The sequence below is a fragment of the Odocoileus virginianus genome, chromosome 7, assembly GCF_023699985.2.
Source record: "Odocoileus virginianus isolate 20LAN1187 ecotype Illinois chromosome 7, Ovbor_1.2, whole genome shotgun sequence".
NCBI classification, from domain to species: Eukaryota; Metazoa; Chordata; class Mammalia; order Artiodactyla; family Cervidae; genus Odocoileus; species Odocoileus virginianus.
The window spans coordinates 68,581,803-68,587,802 of NC_069680.1; positions in this window are offsets into that span (position 1 = coordinate 68,581,803).

The window sequence follows — 6,000 nt, forward strand, 5'->3', positions numbered from 1 at the left end:
ACCTATTAGCTGAAAGAGAAAGTACACATTTGTTGGGAATAAATGTTACAACCATTTACTTTTGGAAACATTTGGGATCATCTCTGGAATTCTGATACTATCTTTAAGGTTCCAAGGGGAGGGGCTGTATAGGATTTGGAACTACTGACCTAAACTTTCCCTAAGTTTTACAGAGAAAACTGCTAGTCAGAGAGGAGACATCTTCCAATTGCACATCTTCCAATTCCAAAAGCAGGCAGTTGGGAAGCCTAAAGGAGACCCCAAGTTTCACAGCACTAGCCCAGAACTCTGTCTCTACCCACTACTCTTCTTCTGGGCAAGGATAGTCCTGTTATCTTGAAGTGCATATTTTTTCCTAGTATGGGTTACAAATTCAAATTGCTTTAGAGACCAGGCAGGTACCAGGCAATAAACAGGTAATGATGGGGCATGTGGAGAAACAAACTGCTAGCCACACAAAACCCTACTGCTGTGGTTCTCAGCCTCAGAGAGCCTATGCATCTCAGGCACCTGGTCTGGGAACCCCTGTCCCTAAGGACGATGTGATGCTGCAAGGGTACTGGTCCTACCTGGTGACCACACTGGTGGCCTCTGCCCTCTTCACCACCACCCCCACTCCATAGTTCCTACACAGGGCCTGTACATAGATAGGAGATGATCCAAAAATGTTTGCTAGGTCAATGGTTGGATGGAGGGATTATGGGAGCCTGATAATTCTCCCCTTTGAAGCCTGAATGGCTTCTTTGCTTTGTACTTTTCTCCCTCCCCTTGCCCACAACACACCTGCTCAACACGTGGGCTCTGTACCCAGTCAGTGATCAATAAATTTGAGCAACTGACAGGCAGTTTGCCTGGATAGCAGCTGACTGGGTCCCTCATGTCCCTGAGGCAACTCTTCTCATGGGATGGAGGGTGATGGGTAAGAGTGACAAGATAGGTATCAGAGGCCTGGGTCCCAGGATAAGAAGATGGGTCCAGGCCCAAACTCTGTGCCTCCCCATGCCCCATCATGTACACATTAAGAAACCTTGCATTCAAAATGTCAGAGGGGCCTTTCCTGGTGGTGCAGTGGATAAGAATCTGACTGCCAGTGCAGGGGACACAGGTTCAACCCCTGGTTCGGGAAGATCCCACATGCTGAGGAGCAACTAAGCCCATGAGCCGCAACTACTGAAGTCCACGCACCTAGAGCTTATGCTCTGAAGCAAGAGGCCACCACAGTGTGAAGCCTGAGCACCACAAAGAATAGCTAGCCCTGCTTGCAGTGACTAGAGAAAGCCCATGCAAAGCAATGAAGACCAAACACAGCCAAAAATAAAATAAATAACTTTAAAAAAAATGTCAGAGGTCCTATATCAAGCCTTCAGTTTACAGAGAAGGAAGCACCCTGACCCAGAGAAAGAAAAGGACTGGTCCAGGGTCACCCAGGAAGTCTGAGGGCTAAGCCACCTGCTCCTAATCCAATCCACATCTAACTTGCTCTTCCTTGGCCCTCGTCTGGCAGTCTCCTACATGGCCACTCTGGCCCCTACACCGTCCTCAGGACCACAGGGAACTCTCAGATGAGGGTTGGATCCATGTCCCATTCCCTTTCCATCCAACTCCATCCACCCTGCGGTCTCCAGGATGGGACAACAGAGAGAAGACACGGTTTGGAGAAAAGAAACCTGGCTGAGTGGCTTTGGACAAGTCTCTGTTCACTCTGTAAACCTCAGTTTTCTCAGTTAGTGCCCGACAGGGTCAAACAAGGAGGCAAACAGGAAGGTGCTTTGCTAGCTGGGAATAAGCAATCATGTGGGAAGGAAGTGTGGTATTAATAATTTCAATAAGAGTGATATTCAACTTTCCTGGCATGGTGTTTGGAGGAGGAGGACCCATGTAGGGAAGTGTCTCCCTCTAAAGTGGCCCAGGCAACAGATTTGATAGGTCCTTGGTGGCATTTCAAACCATGAGCTTTGGGGTCTGAGCAGGAGAAACTTTGGACAGAAGAGCAAGCAAGGATCTAGGGTGGGGGGAGGGATGGGGGTCTTGGGCAGGGGAGGGGGAAGAGGGACAGGAATCAGCCTTCAATTTGGGCTTGAAAGGCTGGCAGAGATGAGCAGAGGAAGAAGGGACTTCACAGTCCTGTGCAAATTGATGCTGCTTATTTCACTAGAAAACATCCTATGGTGATTTGTAATGCAAAGAAAGCCCTAACCCTCTTGAACCCACCTGCACTCCATGTGTCAGGAATTAAACAGCTGATACCCACTGGGAAGGCTGACGTTTGCCTTTCCTCTGGGCCGGGGCTGTGCACTGGGCTCCTTTGGGCTGTGTGTTGACACAGAAGGTGTCAGTTTATAGCAGTGATAGCAAAATGGCAAATACTCTCCCTGCACACTCTACTGCCCCATCCCCCAGTGAGGGCAGAAGTCACTGAGCGCAGCACTCCTTCCCAGATGGGACTCCAGACTCCATCTCCACACAGCACTCTGGGTTTGCCACTAAGAGTGGAGCTGGTCCACAAGATGAAAACTATTTGCCACCCCTGATGCAAATCCACCATCCCAAAGAACCCTCTGACACATATGGGGACTTTGTGTAGAATTACAAAGAGGCTGCGCTCAATCCCAGTGGGCTCAAATCTTGTATACAAGTCACCTTTGTACAGACACACAAAAGGTAATCCTTCTTCCCAGGGATGCAGCTCCCTTGTTGCCAGGGTCCAAGACTTGGTAAATGCCAGCTAGAGTTTGGTACCCACCAATCCCAGATATGGTTGTGCAGTGCTCTGATGAGAAAACCAGAGGCCAGCCTCATCACTCCAGGCCCCGCTCACAAACTCTTGTCCAGAAGGGAACCACACAAAGTGGGCAGAGCCGTGAACCTTGAACTTAGCTGGCCACTGCATGCAGGTTTGGAGCTGTGAAAAGTGCCTGGGCCTTTGGAATCTACCCCCTTTCTCACTGTGTGACAGTGGTAAGCTGAATATCCTCTGCTATGCAGTTTCTTCATTATAAAATCTTTCCGCTCCTTGAATTCCAAGACACAGGAAGGACTTGGACACCTGATGGCCCTGGCCCTTAGAAGGCCCTCAGAGAGTGCTTGCCCAGTTTCAAGGCTAGATTCTGTGAAGTGGATGCGAGGGGCACCAGCTTGGATACATCCAAGGGTTCTCAGCCCAGCCCTCTGGACGTGACCTGGGGCAAGATGACAAATGCCCCTTCACCTTTGATCCCAGTAGTCACAGGGACAACCCTAGCAGACCTCGTGCTCCCCAAGGAATGGTCTTCAGAAAAATGGTGGGGCAGAGATGGGGGCTTCCTCACAGGGACTGTGGCAGCAGCGACTCCCCGCCCCCCGCCACTTCCTTCTAATTTCCCATCCACTTTTCTTACAAAAAAAAAACCAGCCATATAAATTTTACCAATAGTCTCAACCACCTCAACTCTGTGGAGAGACCCCAGACCTTCAGGATTGGAAAGAAGATGCTTGGTCACTGAGAACCAGGGATGGAAATATGTGGAGCACAAAGGGCTCTGAAATTTGTATGAATTTAGGGTTGTGGGGCATCTGTTTGGAAGATGGGAACTGACACTCACCCAGAGTTGAGTGTGCAGAACTGTGCACATGTATTGGGGAATGTTTTGTCCATATCAAAGGAAGGAAGGGAAACTGGTTAATGGAGACTTTGGGAGTGGCTTAAATGGCCCTTCCAGTGACCTTTGGCCTTCCTTGCCTCCTTAGAATCTTTCCATGGCTGCCCAGTGGATAAAGTCCAAACATCCACTGGGCATGACATTCAAGGCTCTTTTGATCTCTGACTCTTGACCACCTTTCTACCTTAACTGCTGTTACCGAGGACTTCTCTGATAGTCCAGTGGTTAAAAACGCTCCTTGCAATGTAGGGGACACCAGGTGGATCCCTGGTCCAGAAGATCCCACATGCCTCGGAGCAACTAAGCCCACAAGCCACAACTGGAGGAGAGCCAGTATGCTGCAACAAGAACCTGACACAGCCAAATTAACAACAACAAAAAAATTGCTGTCACAATCTACCCTTCAACCCCTACACCATATGTGCCTTGCCTTCCAATAAAGTGAAAACACTGGCCTTTTCCCACTCACGCGAGGCCTTCTTGGCCTCCACACCTTTGCACATGCTGTTCCCCTACCAGCAAGAGCCCCCTCTTTCAGTTTTCCCAGTAGGCTACTCTTACCCTTCAAGATCCAACTGAAAAAATTACTTTCCCAAAGACTTTTGTAATCACAACCCCCAGCTCCACCGTCACCCAGTAGATATTTTTTCTTTTACTCTTGACACCCGTGGCTCAGTGGTAAAGAATCTGCCTGCAATGCAGGAGACTCAGGCTCGATTCCTGGGTTAGGAAGATCCCCTGGAGGAAGGCATGGCAATCCACTCCAGTATTCTTGCCTGGAGAATCCCCTGGAGGGAGGAGCCTGGCAGGCTACAGTCTATAGGATCGCAAAGAGTCACACATGACTGAAGTGACTGACCACGCATGCATTAGTGTTTGCATGGTATCATATCTGTAAAACTGTTATTCCCCCCTTCTCACTCCCTTCCACTCAGCACCACTGCTAACTGGACTATGAGCTCCTCTGCCTGACACAATGCTGGATCAGAGCACGCCCTCTGTTTACTTAAGGAATGAACGAATAAACTCAGAAAGCCTTTGTGGTTTGTAGACTCACAGACAGGAGACTGTCAAATCTGGTCTGGAACGACTCAGAGGCTCAAAGGATTGTAGAAATGCAGGGGGCTCTGGCAGGGAGAGTCCCCATTCTCTGAACATCCATGCCCTCCCTCCTTTTCCCAGTATCCTCTGCAATTGGGCTGGGGCCATGGGACTCGTTCTCAGCGACAGGGACGTGAGAAGAAGAAGCAGTGTGTCTCTGGTGAGGCAGCAAGCGTCGGTGGGGCTTCTCCACATTTTCTCTCTTCCATTTTGCTGGTGGAGAGTGAAAAATTGCAAGGCAGAAAAGGCCAGATCCCTAAGTCAGCATTTCAGGAGAGCTGACAAGGAGGGCCTCTTAGACTGCAGTGGGAACTGGAACCAAACTCTCTGGTGGTCAGCTTCTGAGACGGAGGTGGAGGTGGGAGGATTATTTGTTACAGCAACAGAGCCTGCTCTAGCCCTGCTAACTGTTGTTGTTGGTGGTGTTTTAGTTGCTAAGTTAGGTCTGACTCTTTTCATCCCCATGGACTGCAACCCACCAGGTTCCCCTGTCCATGGGATTTCCCAGGCAAGGACATTGGAGTGGGTAGCCACTTCCTTCTCCAGGTGATCTTCCTGACCCAGGGATCAAACTCTTGTCTCCTGCATTGGCAGGTGAGTTCTTTACCACTGAGCCACCAGGGAAGCCAACTCAGTGAATAGGGGGGCTCAAAGTTGATATGGTCCCCAAACCTCATTTTACTGATATGAAAACTGCCACTTAGGGAGTTTCCTGGTTGTCCAGTGGTTAGGGCTTGTGCTTTCACTGCCATGGACCCAGGTTCAATCCCTGGTCAAGGAACTAAGATTCTGCAAGCTTCCCACAAGCTGTATGTGTGGATACACACACACACACACACACACACACACACACAAGAAATATGAACTCCTCTGGAGGTCCAGTGGTTAAAACACAACATTTGTAATGCAAGGGGCGTGGGTTTTATCCCTGCTCTGAGAACTAAGATCCCATATGCCACGCAGTGTGGCCAAAAAAAAGAAAACTGCCACCTAGAAGAGGAAAATCACGTGGCTTCTGGTTCTGTGATTTTTGAACTGTTGCCCTGAAAACTACCTGGTAAAAGCAGCCAAGTCTTCTGATTTGCAGTGCCAACCTTCTCCCTCTTCCTCAGCCTAGGCAACAGAAGGCCATTAACCATAATCCTCACTCTGTAATTTTATTTAATTGTTTGTTTATTAATATAAGTCTCTATGAACAAGTCAGTCAAAGTAAAAACTCAGATCTTGACAATACCTTATATCTACCTATGAGGTTGACCCT